The sequence below is a fragment of the Stenella coeruleoalba genome (assembly GCF_951394435.1).
Source record: "Stenella coeruleoalba genome assembly, chromosome: 4".
Lineage (NCBI taxonomy): Eukaryota > Metazoa > Chordata > Mammalia > Artiodactyla > Delphinidae > Stenella > Stenella coeruleoalba.
In genome coordinates this window covers 13,330,836-13,344,030 of record NC_137149.1, presented here as the reverse complement: position 1 = coordinate 13,344,030, position 13,195 = coordinate 13,330,836, and the positions used below count along the sequence as shown (strand labels likewise).

Below are 13,195 nucleotides of genomic sequence, written 5' to 3'. Positions count from 1 at the left end.
CAGCCTCAGGTTAGGACTGAAGTTAAGATACTAGAAGCCGAAAACAATCTTTCTGCCTTTTAGGACCTAATGAACTCTGAGTATCTGGGTTTAATCCCCTTAGAATCTCTCCATTCTCCTGTAAATCAACCACCTCATGGTAACACCTGGGGGAAAGGAAGAAAGAAGACCCCTTGTGGACTTTTGCCCTGTCTCCCAGGTAATATGTACATTTTATACGCATATTCTTTCATGCTTCCAACAAATATTTCTGAAACTTCTATTATGTGCCAGGCATGATTATAAATACTAAGGATATGTGGAGAACAGGGCAGGCAATGTCCCTGTTCTCATGGGATTTACAGTCTAGAGGGGGGAGACAGACAATAAACACAAAGAAAAATGCTTGAACAGGACAGTATTGGACATAAATGTGATATAGAACATTTGAACAAGTGACATGCTCCAGAGTGGCTCATTTAGGTTGGGTGGGCAGGAAAAGTCCCTCTAAGCAGGTGACATTTCAGCTGAGACCTGAATCACAAGAACCAGTTACACTAAGATCTAAAGAACATTCCAGACAGAAGAAACACTAGTACAAAGCCCCTGAGGTAGGGATAAAATCGCTGTGTTCACAGGGCTGAAAGGAGGCCAGCGTGGCTGGATTACAGCACCCAACGGGGAGAGTGGCATGAGATGAAGTGGGAGAGCCACAGGCCAGGTCACCGGGCAAAGCCTTGCAAACCTGGAGGCCTGTTAGAATGTCCTGGGGAGCTTTAAAAACTATGTGGACCCTCCTCCAGAGATTCTGATTCACTTGATCTGAGGTGGAGCCCAAGCAACAAAAGTTCCCAGGGGATTCCTCTGTGCAGCCAGGGTTGAGAATCAGTGATGTCTGTGTTTCACAAGCTGTGGTAGGGAGTTTGTATTTTCTCCTAAGTGGAATGGGAAGTCACTGAAGGGTATTAAGCAGAGGAGAGATGGGATTTGAGTAATTTATTTAAAAGATCCCTCTAGCTTCTATCTGGAGAATGGATTTAGTGGATCAAGAGAGGAAGCAGGTGATTGTTGTCTTTTTGTGGACATATGCTTTCATTTCTCCTGGGTAAATACCTCGGAATGGAACTGCTGGAAATAACCCAAATGTCAATCAAAAGTTGAATGGATAAACAAACTGTGATGTGTTCATACAAATAAAATACTACTCAGCAATAAAAACAATGACTGATACATGCAATAACATAGATGAATCTCAAAACCATTATGTTGAACAAAATCAGGCAGACACAAAAGCATGTATACTATACTAACCCTCTTATGAGGAATAACAATCAGAAATGGTTGCCTCTAGGGGGTAGAGACTGACTGGAAGGGGGTTAGTAGGGAATTTATTAGGGTAATGGAAACGTGCTTCATCTTGATTACATGAGTATACACGTTTATCAAAACTCATTTGAACTGTACACTTCGAATCTGTACATCTCATCGTATGTGGATTTTACCTCAATTCAAAAAATGAAAAAGGACTACTACACACGTACTACAATGGTTTTTTAAAAATTCCAAGTGCTGGAGAGGATGTGGAACAACTGGAACTCAGATGTTACTGGCGGGAGTGTAAGATCGAAAATAGTTCGGCAGTTTCTCATAAAATTAAACAGGCACTTACCATAGGATTCAGCAATCTCACATCTAGCTATTTACCCAAGAGAAAGAAAATATGTCCCACAAAGACCTGTACGTGAAGGTGTATGTAGAAAAGCAACAGGGGTTACAGTTAGGAGGATCTTTGCAGTGTCCTGGTGAAAGATGATGGCATAGTCTAGGCTAAGGAGATGGAGATGAAAGATTGGGGATGGTGTGGAGATAGGATATGGAGGTGAAGAGAAGTCAACAAATTCAGGATATACTCTGGAGGTAGAAGCTGAGGGAACCCCATTGTTGATTGTGTGAGAAGAAGAGAGGAATCAAGAATGACTTTTAGGTTTTTCCTATAAGCATCTGGATGGGTGATGCTGTCATTTACGGAGCTGCGGAAGCCTGGGATGAATAGGCTAGGGGAGAGGAAAATCAGGAGCTCTTTTTTGTTTGTTTTTTGTTTTTTTTTTGTTTTTTGCGGTACGCGGGCCTCTCACTGTTGTGGCCTCTCCCGTTGCGGAGCACAGGCTCCGGACGTGCAGGCTCAGCGGCCATGGCTCACGGGCCCAGCCGCTCCGCGGCATGTGGGATCCTCCCGGACCGGGGCACGAACCCGCGTCCCCTGCATCGGCAGGCGGACTCTCAACCACTGCGCCACCAGGGAAGCCCAGGAGCTCTTTTTTAACCATGTTAAGTCTGAGATGTTTATTAGACTTCTTGGGTATTTCAGCAGCAGATTTCTGGAAAAGATGCTTCCATCTTTTATTGTTAAAATATAAACTTTCAATCTAGTCCAGTGGAGGATGCTGTGATGATAGGTGGCAGTAGAATGTAGTTCCTTGAATTTGTGATAGAGTCAGGAACAGGCTTATGAGAAGCAGAATTAGATATACTTCAAAGTTTCTGTATGATTGTGGACCCAACAGAGAGAGAGAATAAAAAAAAAACGTTGAGGATGAGATGAAACAATAAATAGTTGAATCCAAGCAATGGTGTAGTCACCTGACTGGAGGTTTCTAAGAACTAATGAGGGTTGAAAATTAGCTAATGATATGATTTGGATTTAGGGATGTTAGTTATCTGCTGCTACATAACAAACTACCCCAAAATTTATATTAATAACAATATAAATGTTTATTATCTTACACAGTTTCTGTGGATCGGGAATTGGGGAACAGCTTAGTGGGTTTTGTTTTTCAGCAGGAAGGGCTTAATTGTTGTTGTTTTAATATTTTTCAGGTTTAAAAAGTGTTTATAAAGCTTTTAATTCCCAGTAGGAAAATGTTATCTGAATGATTGTTCTAATAGCAAACCACTGTAAATTGTTTCAGCTGCATTTGGGACAGAGGGAGAGAGATTATTTTCAAAGCACCGTAGCTTTCTTCATGAGAAGGTCAGAGGTACACTGGTTTGTATGATTGCGACATCCACTAGGTGATCTTTCCTTCATGGGCTTGATTTGTCAGAAGAGCCTTAGGCTTCACCTCCCAATTTGGCTGAAGATTTACTGATGAGATTCACAACCTTTGGGTTGCTCTGATTTTTCAACATATTTGCCAAATTCTGGGGCACATCCTGGAAGGCCGTCATAACTTCTGGATCCTGCGTGGCCTCAAGAACCTCTGGATCACTAATCCTTTCATTGAGCCCAAGCATTCCTGCCATTCCAGGCATACCCCCTCCCATTCCAGGCGTTCCTCCAGGAAAGTTACCAGGTGTCGGCCCAGGAAAGCCACGGAAAAACAGCCACACTGAGTTCCTGATGTCTCCTGACTTATTCCCCACTCTGGGCTCTCTTATGTTCTTCCCGAGCCTTCTTAAGCCTTTCTCTTTTTCCTTTGATCTCTCGCTCTTCATGTTTTCCCTCATACTTTCTCTGATGTTCAGCAGTTTTCTGGGCCCTTGGTTGAACTTCTTTCAGCATTGCACTAGCATCTTCATCATAATCCAGTTTACAGGCAAGGGCAAGATCACGGACTGCTTCTACACGATGGCCCAGAGGTATGTGCGCTTTCCCGGCCCACTTGTAAGGCTGAGCTGAATCGGGATTTATTTCAATATCTCTGTCACAGTCTCAGATGACAGCATTTGGCTTCTGTAATTTGATGAAGACACTGGCTCTCTTGGCATATGGAATGGCCAAGCAAGGATTCAGCCTGATGGTGTCTGTGAACTAGTCAATGGCTTTGTGTAGTTCACCATCATTTAGGGCCTCAATGGCAGCCACATTTTTATCCTTTGCCTCATGCATCATCCCCTCAGTTATCTCAACATTTTCATCTCCCATTTCTTGAGGGGGCAACCGTGTCTGGTTCAATCGCACCTTCAATTTCTAGATCACTTTCCTCACTTGATGTTTCATCTGTCTTTATGTTTTCCTCTGATTTCTCACTATCTGGTTTTTCTTTCTTGGTATGTGCTGATTTAGTTTTATGAGTAGCAGGTGGTATTTTTCCTCCAATGACCTCCACCCGCTCCCTCAGGAAGTGCATTTCTTCAGTGTTCAGGACACTGGCATCCTGCTTACACATCTTCACGAAGGTTCAAAGCTCGCTCACTTTGGGAAGGTCCATGGGCCGGCAAGGCCGAGGCTGAGGTCGGATTCCAGCCCAGGGCGCTAGCTCAGCGTGACTATGTAGAAGGGTGAGGCTGCTTAGTTTTGAGTCCAGGTCCCTCTTAAAGTCGCAGTCAATATGTTGGCCAGGGCTACAGTTTTTGAAGGCTTGACTGGGGCTAGAGAATCCATTTCCCAGATGGGTGATGCATACACATGGCAAGTTAATGCTGGCTGTTGGTAGGAGGACTCAGTTCCTTACCACGTAGATGGCTCCCTGGGCTGCATGAGTAGCTGGCTTCCTCCACACAAAAAAAATCCAAGAGTGTGTAAGGTAGAAGAAGCTATGTCTTTTATGTCCTAGCTTCAGAAGTCACTCTCCATCATTTCCACAATATCCTATTGATTACAGGTTAGCCTCATTCAGAGTAGAAGTGTCTACACAGGGAAGTGACTGACAGGAGGAGAGCATCGTCGGAGGCCCTTTTGGAGGCTGGTGTCAGCTCCCTTTTTAAGTTTTGTAGTTTATGATATATTAGTAGTATAAAGGGACTCATCTTCGTAGTGGTGTATGAGAAAAATTCCCCTAGATACTCGTGACTCCAGACCTCATATGCAATTCAACCAGCTTTAGAAATATCATCAAAACAATTTGAGAAGATAAACTTTTTTTAAAGCAATAATCATTTTTTAAAACATTGAGAAGGCTTACAATTAAATATAGTAGTGTTCTAAAAATCACACACATGTTATTAGTATTTTTGTGTAAAGGAATCTGTATATTTAGTGTTTTAAGTTTTTATAATATTTAGGAGAATACGACCTATTGGAATGACACATTGTATGTGTAATGCTTATTTAAAATGTGTAACTAAGTAATTGATTTACATTTGTGATTTTAAGTGGAAATCTTTCAAATGTAAATACACTATTAGACATTTTAAAAACTTAAAATTAACATATTTATAAGATTAATTTATTAGATATATGTGAATTACTTAAGTACTTGGAAAGTGTTTTTTGGTTTTGGTTTGTGTTTTGGTCAGACAACTGAAGAACTTAAAAAAAATAAATTGAATATATTAAATTTATAAATGTAGTTAAAATATTTAAAGTAGGTTAATTAACTGTGACCAAACATTCATCAAAAGTCCCCTTAGAGGGACTTCCCTGCTGGTCCAGTGGTTAAGACTCTGCGCTCTCAATGCAGGGGACCCTGGTTCGATCCCGCACGTCTCATCGAAGATCCTGCATGCGGCAATGAAGACCCGGTACAGCCAAGTCAAATACAAAAATAAATATATATATTTTAAAAAGCCCCTTTACAAGGGGTTGTTTAAATTTAGCTATATCTATACAATTTTATAAATTTATAAGCTTACAGGAAAATCTCCTTGGGTTTTGATTTTGTAAAGTCAAGCATTAATTTTTCAAAACCAAAGTAACTTTTGAATACTTTTCCTTGAATGCACAAAAGTTAACCTTAAGTAAATAGATTCACTTTACTTGGATGGCAGTGGGGGAAGGGGGAGAAGAGAGATTTTGGCTGATGGGCCAAGTCTTGCCTGACTAGGCTTGGGCCTGACTCCTGTTCCTGCCCGATGGCTGAGCTGGTCCACCAGTATAAGCTCTTCCCTGCCAGGGCCAGAAGGGGTGAGGCAGAGGGCAGGGAGCCAGGGCTCCACCTGGATTGTCTGTTCCCCGCTCCCACCTCCTTGATCTCACTGTGCTCTGTGCATGTAATAAGCGCGTCACTAGCCTTAATACCAACCCACAGCACGATTCTCGCTCTCTCCAAAGAAGCTGAGCACATGGTACAATGGTCTTTATTAACTTGCCCTTTGATTGTCCAAGGGACTTCTAACGGACCTGCAGGACTAATTGTGGCTGTATTAAGCAGAGAGTACAATAAAGAACATCAGAGGGTCCTGGACGTAAAAGCTGCAAATTCACCACATTGTAGTGATATGACTTACAGATATAAAACAAAAAAAACAGCCAAACATTGATTAGTATGGGGTAGCACAGTCTCACATTTAGCTTTGGGTTGTAATATTGAAGTTTTTAATTTACTATAACTGAACTATGCCTGAACACCCTACCCAGCTGGGTTGTGGGCAGGAATGCTCTTAAATTTCCTATTAACTGGGGCTTCCCTGGTGGCGCAGTGGTTGAGAGTCCGCCTGCCGATGCAGGGGACACAGGTTCGTGCCCCGGTCCGGGAAGATCCCACAGGCCGCGGAGCGGCTGGGCCCGTGAGCCATGGCCGCTGAGCCTGCGCGTCCGGAGCCTGTGCTCCGCAACGGGAGAGGCTACAACAGTGAGAGGCCCACGTACCACAAAAAAAAAAAAAAAAAAAAAAAAATTTCCTATTAACTGTATTTTTGTGTCTTCCATGAAAGTTCAACTCCCAGTTCCTGCTTTCTGCCTGGGATGGCGTCTAGGTGCCTGCGGAGAGCCTCAGCAGTCCTGAGCGCCAGAACAGGGGCTGCTCTTTGTCACAGGATGCCCTGCTCTTCGAAATGGCACCTGTCTAGTGCCTGACCCTGCTGCCCTTCCCATGGGTTTTAGCATAGTTTCCAATTGCTGCTATAACAAGTTATCACAGACTTGGTGGCTTAAAAGAACGCTTTATTCTCTCATAGTTCTGGAAGGTATAAATCCTCTATCAAGGTATCATCACCTCCTGCTGAAGTTTCCAGGAAATACTTCCTTGACTCTTCCTAACTTCTGGTGGCTCCTGGCAGTCCTTGGCATTCCCTGGATTGTAGCTGCATCATTCTCATTTCTACCTCCATCTTCACATGGCCATCTTCCCTCTGTATGTCTCTCTGTGTCTTCATGTGGCCTTCTCATTAGGATGAGAAGTCAGTCATTGGGTTTAGGGCCCACGCTAATCCAGCAAGATCTCATCTAAACTAATGACATCTGCAAAGACCCCGTTTCCTAATAAGAAAGGTCACATTCTGAGGGTCTAGGTGGACATGAATTTGGGGAGATACTAGTCAACACAGTATACCATTCAACACGCAAAGGTACTGGGGCTGCAAGTTCAGGCCATGTTTAGAGCCAGGTGCTTGAGGACGTGGAGTGTTGTGTTGAGGATGCTGAGGTTTGCTCTCTACCCACAGAGGAGGCATCAAGTGCTCTATGCAGGAGAGTCTCATGGTCAGAGTTTCATGAAGGATTGCTTTGGTCACAGTGTGTAAAATAAATTGGAGCAGGGAGGGCTAAGGAGGAAAGAAAACCAGTTTTACCATTGGACAATCAAGTGATATGTAATACAATCTTGAGTCAGGATAGATGGTATAGGAAGAAGAGGAAGGGACAAGTGGGAGACGTATCATAAATTCAGAGTTAACCAGACTTGGCAATTAATATGTGGTGGGTGGGAGGAAGCAGTGAAGAAAGGGAAGTGTGTAGGGGGCTGAACAATAGGGGTGGTCCCTTAACATCGTTGAGTGGTTGCCAAATGAGAGATAGTATTGCCCATAGGGCTGGGGTTAAAGAGAAAGGCAAGGCTTGAGGATCCCACAGTGGTGGACCCCAGTGACATTATGAGTGGTTAGGGAGTTGGAAGTAGGCTCTTTCAGTTGGGATTACTTCCATGAAAAGTATTCTACGTTTGTGTAAGAGGGTTCCATGGCATAGGCCTCACCTGCTTTTGCTTCTGTTTTTTTTTAAATTTTTTTTAAACAAACCCAATTTTTATTTTATTTATTTATTTATTTACTTTTGGCTGCATTGGGTCTTTGTTGCTGTGCGCGGGCTTTCTCTAGTTGTGGCGAGCGGGGGCTACTCTTCGTTGTGGTGCGTGGGCTTCTCATTGCGGTGGCTTGTCTTGTTGTGGAGCACGGGCTCTAGGAGCGCGGGCTTCAGTAGCTGTGGCTCACTGGCTCTAGAGCGCAGGTTCAGTAGCTGTGGTGCACGGGCTTAGTTGCTCCGCGGCATGTGGGATCTTCCCAGACCAGGGCTCGAACCCGTGTCCCTTGCATTGGCAGGCGGATTCTTAACCACTGCACCACCAGGGAAGTCCTGCTTTTGTTTTTTTTAATATTCCTTACCTACATCAGGTTCTTTGTCTGGATAATGTATCTTTAATTTTAATAGATATTGCCAGGTTACTTTCCTAAAAGGCTGTAACAATTCACTTTTTTACTGGCCTTGTATGAGAGTTCCCTTTCCTCCTTATTCCCACGATTAGTAGGTATTTCACTCTTTAATTTTTACTATTTGAAAATATGACTTCTTTAAATGGCTGCAAGACATTCCGCCATATCAACATACCGTAAAATACTTAAACATTTTCCTATTTTTGGACATTAGGTTGTTTCCCATTTTTTGCTGTAATGAAATTAATAACCCAGAAATGGGCATTTTTATACATAAATCTTTGTCCATCCAATGATACCTACAATGAAACAATTTGAAAGAGGATGACATAGGTATAGTTTCCTCAGGCTCTTGCTTTGTTGTTTTTCTTCCTGTGTGCCTTTCTTTCTTTTCACTGATAATATTTTAGGTGGACTGAGAGAGTTATAAGAAAAGGAAAGGGTTAAAACAAATAGATTTTTAATTTTCTTTGAATTCTATTAGTATATGCTATTCCTTATTCACTAGCAAAGTCATCTGGAATTGTATTAAGCTACTATTAATTCCCTAATTTTACTATATGCATAGATGAAGTTTCTCATTTTATGGAGGGAAGAACAAATGCATTCTAGTATCCTAGCACTGTCTGTAACCTACAAAAGCAGCTTAACTTTTTATTTTCTTAGACATCGAACTTCTGAAAAGCATCAAACTTTTCTTGCCATGATGATGAAAACAAAAGATGAGATTTAAATCTTGATACCATGAATGGTACATATTATAATATATGACTGGAAAATAAACAGCCTTTTCTATATTCTTCTCCCTTAAATTTTAGCTATTAGAGTCAGAATGCTTGGATTGCAGAATTCTCACTTGAGCAAGGTTTTTATATAACATTATTCATATTCTTGGCCTTGGATGCCAATTAAGTCTCTCAAGTCTAAAATTGCTTTGTTTGCTTTTTAAAGAAATCTGCCCACCTTACAGACCTACAAGTTAACTAACCAGCCTGCTTTCTTTTCCCCCCAGAGGACTTTGCTCTGTTGGTTTTCTGCCAGCTCTTCCTTTCAAACTGAAATAGTTCAGTTTCTCTGTTTCTAGAACATAGAATTCATTACTCCTGGATTTTTGCCAACAATGTCCCTCTCATGTTTTTAAAACTAAGATGAATGTTACAGAGTGACCTAGTGGGCTCGACCCATGATTAGAAGTCAGTCAGTGATATATTAGATGTCTGCATGGATGCTCTGTTCTGGGTAGTGGGGCTGCTAGGGGAATGGGCCTCGGGGAGGGTGGGGAGGGCATTCAGGGCGAAGCCTCGGGACTGGAGGGGAGAAATATGTGTGAGAGATTAGGTAAGATTTGGCTGATGTGAGGCAAGACTCAGATTCTTCCCCCGCCCTCAGGGCCCTGGTGAGTCTCTACCATAGAAAGGGCATAGTCATTAATTCCTTTCGGCCATTTAGATGGAAAACAGAAAGCCAGGTGACAGAGAATATTTATAAAGGGCTCTAAGAAGAACCACTCCATTTTTTTTTTTTTTTAATTTTTCAGTTCTCCTTTTCTCTTCCTACCTCTGCAACCCTCCTTAGCCTCTTGTTTCTACTCGTAGTGAAAAGGTGGGCCTTCCTGCCACAGAGCGGAAGTCTTAGGAATGTGTACATATGCACCACCTTAGGCCAGGTGAATTTTTCATTCATGTGGCTCTGCTGAATAACATAGGGAGACTTCTTTACCTTTTAGGTTACTTTCTAAGAATATGTTAGTGTCTAAATTCTTTTCCAGTTGGCTATGTATTTTAAAATTAAGCTTTTCGTGTTTAGATAATTGTAGATTCACATACAGTTATAAGAAATAATGCTGGGACATCCTGTGTGCCCTTTATCCAGTATCCCAAATAGTCGCATTTTGTAAAACTATAGTTCAATATTATTGTAGGATACATTCATGTATAATATCATTGGCATCGATACAATCAAGACATATAACATTTCCATCACCCAGAATCCCTCATGTTGCCCTTTTACAGTCACATACACTTCAGTGCTTCCCTAACCCCCTCCTTATCCCTTGATAATCACTAATCTATTCTCCATTTCTATAATTTTGTCATTTCAAGAATGTTATGTAAACTGAATCATACAGTATATAACCTTTCGGGATCAGCTTTCTAAACTCAGCATAAATTCTTGGAGATGTGTGTATGTATCAATAGTTTTTTTTAACTGCTGAGTAATATTTCATGGTATGGATGTAGTGCAGTTTGTTTACTGTTCACTCATTGAAAGACATCTGGGTTGTTTCCAGTTCTTGGCTACTATGAGTAAAGCCGCTATGAACATTTGTATACAGGCTTTCATGTGAACATAAGTTTTCATTTCTCTAGGCTAAATGCCCAAGAGTGCAATTGCTGGGCCTTGTGGTAGTTGCATGTTTAGTCTTATAAGAAACTGCCAAACAGTTTTCCAGAGTGGCTGGACCATTTTACATTCCCACAAGCAATGTATGAGCAATCCAGTTTCTCCACATCCTTGCCAGCATTTGGTGTTGCCACTATTTTTTTTTTTTTTTTTTTTTTAGCTATTCTGATAGTAGTGTAGTGATATCTCATTGTAGTTTAAATCTGCATTATTTTCCTGATGGCTAATGATGTTGAACATTTTTTCATGTCCTTATTTGCCATCTGTATTTCCTCTTTGGGAAATGTGTTCATGGTTTTTGCCCATTTTCTAACTGAATTGTTTGATTTTTAAAAATTGTTGAGTTTTGAGTGTTCTCCATATAGTCTAGATACTAGTTCTTTGTTGAATATGTGGTTTGCAAATATTTTCTCCCAGTCTGTAGACTGATTTTTCATCCTCTTAACAGAGTATTTTGGAGAAAAAAAATTTAATTTTGAGAGACCCAATCTACTAAGTTTTCCTTTTATGGATTCTGCTGTTGGTGTCAAGTGTAAGAACTCTTTGTCTACCCCTAGATCCTGAAGATTTCTCCTATATATTTTTCTCAAGGCTTTATAATTTTACATTTAAGTCCATGCCACATATATATATATATTTTTTGATTTTTTTGTGGTACGCGGGCCTCTCACTGTTGTGGCCTCTCCCGTTGCAGAGCACAGGCTCCGGACGTGCAGGCTCAGCGGCCATGGCTCATGGGCCCAGCCGCTCTGCGGCATGTGGGATCTTGCCGGACCGGGGCACGAACTCGTGTCCCCGGCATCAGCAGGCGGACTCTCAACCACTGCGCCACCAGGGAAGCCCTCATGCCACATATTTTAAAGTAAGTTTTTAGTTCTCTGCTGTCTGAAATAAGCCTTAGCATGTGGAATCCTTTTTGCCCTCATTTTCTTTCTCAAGCATCTACTGAGTGCCAACTGACTCAAGTCACTGATACAATTCCTGACTGGGTACATGATCCTGACTTTGTAATGAGTTAGCTGAGTGATGTCCTTAAAAGCATGAACTATGCAGGTAGACTGTTTGGGTTCAAATCCTGGTGCTGCCTCTCAAAAGCTTTATGATCTTTGGCAAATTACTTAATCGCTCTGAACATCAGTTTTTCACGTCAGTCAGATCTGGGTAAAAATAATAATACCTACTTCTCAGGTTTGCTGCGAGAAGGAAATGACATATTAGGTATAAAATGCTTAGTGCAGTGCCTGGCACGTGCACAGAAAACATTCAATAATTGTTAGTTGCTCCCCTTCCTGCTCCCTGTGCAGATTCTCTAGGCACCCTCCCCAACTCAGTCTTCCCCACAGCTTCCAATTCTTTCTTTCTACCTCTCCTGGTCTTAATCATTATACTTCTTTTATGAAACCTGTTTAACCTATTTTAGCATTTAATAGAATTTCCTATCTCCAAATTATTGTGGTATTTATATTTGTGGTCAGGTTACCTTTATTGTTTCATGTACGTATTATATATCTTTCCAAATATGTACCTCTTTGAGGGCATGTTCCTAGCCCTCCATAGAGTCTAGCTCTATGCTGGGTAACTGTCAAACACTCAGCAAGTCCCCAATACAATGGTAGTGGTGAATCTAAATCACAACGTGTTTGGGACTTCCCTGGTGGTCCAGTGGTTAAGACTCCATGCTCCCAATGCAGGGGGCATGGGTTTGATCCCTGGTCTTGGGGATCAAGATCCCGCATGCTAGTGCAATGTGGCCAAAAAAATAAATAAATGACAACGTGTTTCATTGAAAGCAATTTGGCAAAATTATTCCAAAGTCTTAAAATCTTTGACCTAGTAATTTACTTTTTCAAAATCTATCCTAAGAATGGTCAAATAGTTAAACAAAAATTTATGCATAGGAATATTTCTTACAGCCTTATTTGTAAAAGTATGGCTTAGAGAAAAACATAAATGTGTAACAATAAAGAATCAGGAATCATGCAAATTCCATTTATATGGTGGATTATTACACTGTCAATAAAATTCCATTTTCCTAACCATGGATTATAGAACTATAAGGATATTCACTAAAGCACTCTATATTAGTAAAAGCATAGAAATAACCTAAACCCCCAACTATAGGGATAAGTTAAATAAAATATTGTCAGAAAACAGAAATACAGTATGATCCCATTTGTCTAAAAAATGTATGTCTATTTAGATACACATAAGTATACAAAAGACAGGAAAAATATACTCCAAAATTTTAGTGGTAATTGTCTTTGAGTAATAGCCTTTTGGTGATTTTAATTTTGGCTTCTCTAAAATATAGTATTTAATACTTTTAGTATAAGAAAATAATAATAAAAGTTATCTGTTTTTTAAATGGTGTTTTGGAGACTATTTAATTACACAAATATATTGATCATTCATCCATTGCATTAAAAACATTTATTAACTGCCTACCAACAGTTAGACCTAGTTCTAGAAACATAACAGAGAGAACAATTGACGAAGTCCTTGAATCACA

At 40.9% G+C, this 13,195-nt stretch overlaps 1 protein-coding gene and 1 pseudogene across 3 annotated transcripts in view; one reads left to right on the top strand and one right to left on the bottom strand.

The window, feature by feature from the left end:
* Positions 1–13,195, top strand: part of JADE1 (jade family PHD finger 1) — a 215,705-nt gene that overhangs the window by 136,716 nt on the left and 65,794 nt on the right. The gene's annotated exons all lie outside the window — the stretch shown is intronic.
* Positions 3,031–4,190, bottom strand: LOC307185998 (hsc70-interacting protein-like; annotated as a pseudogene). The gene has a single exon. The product of its transcript is annotated as a hsc70-interacting protein-like (transcript).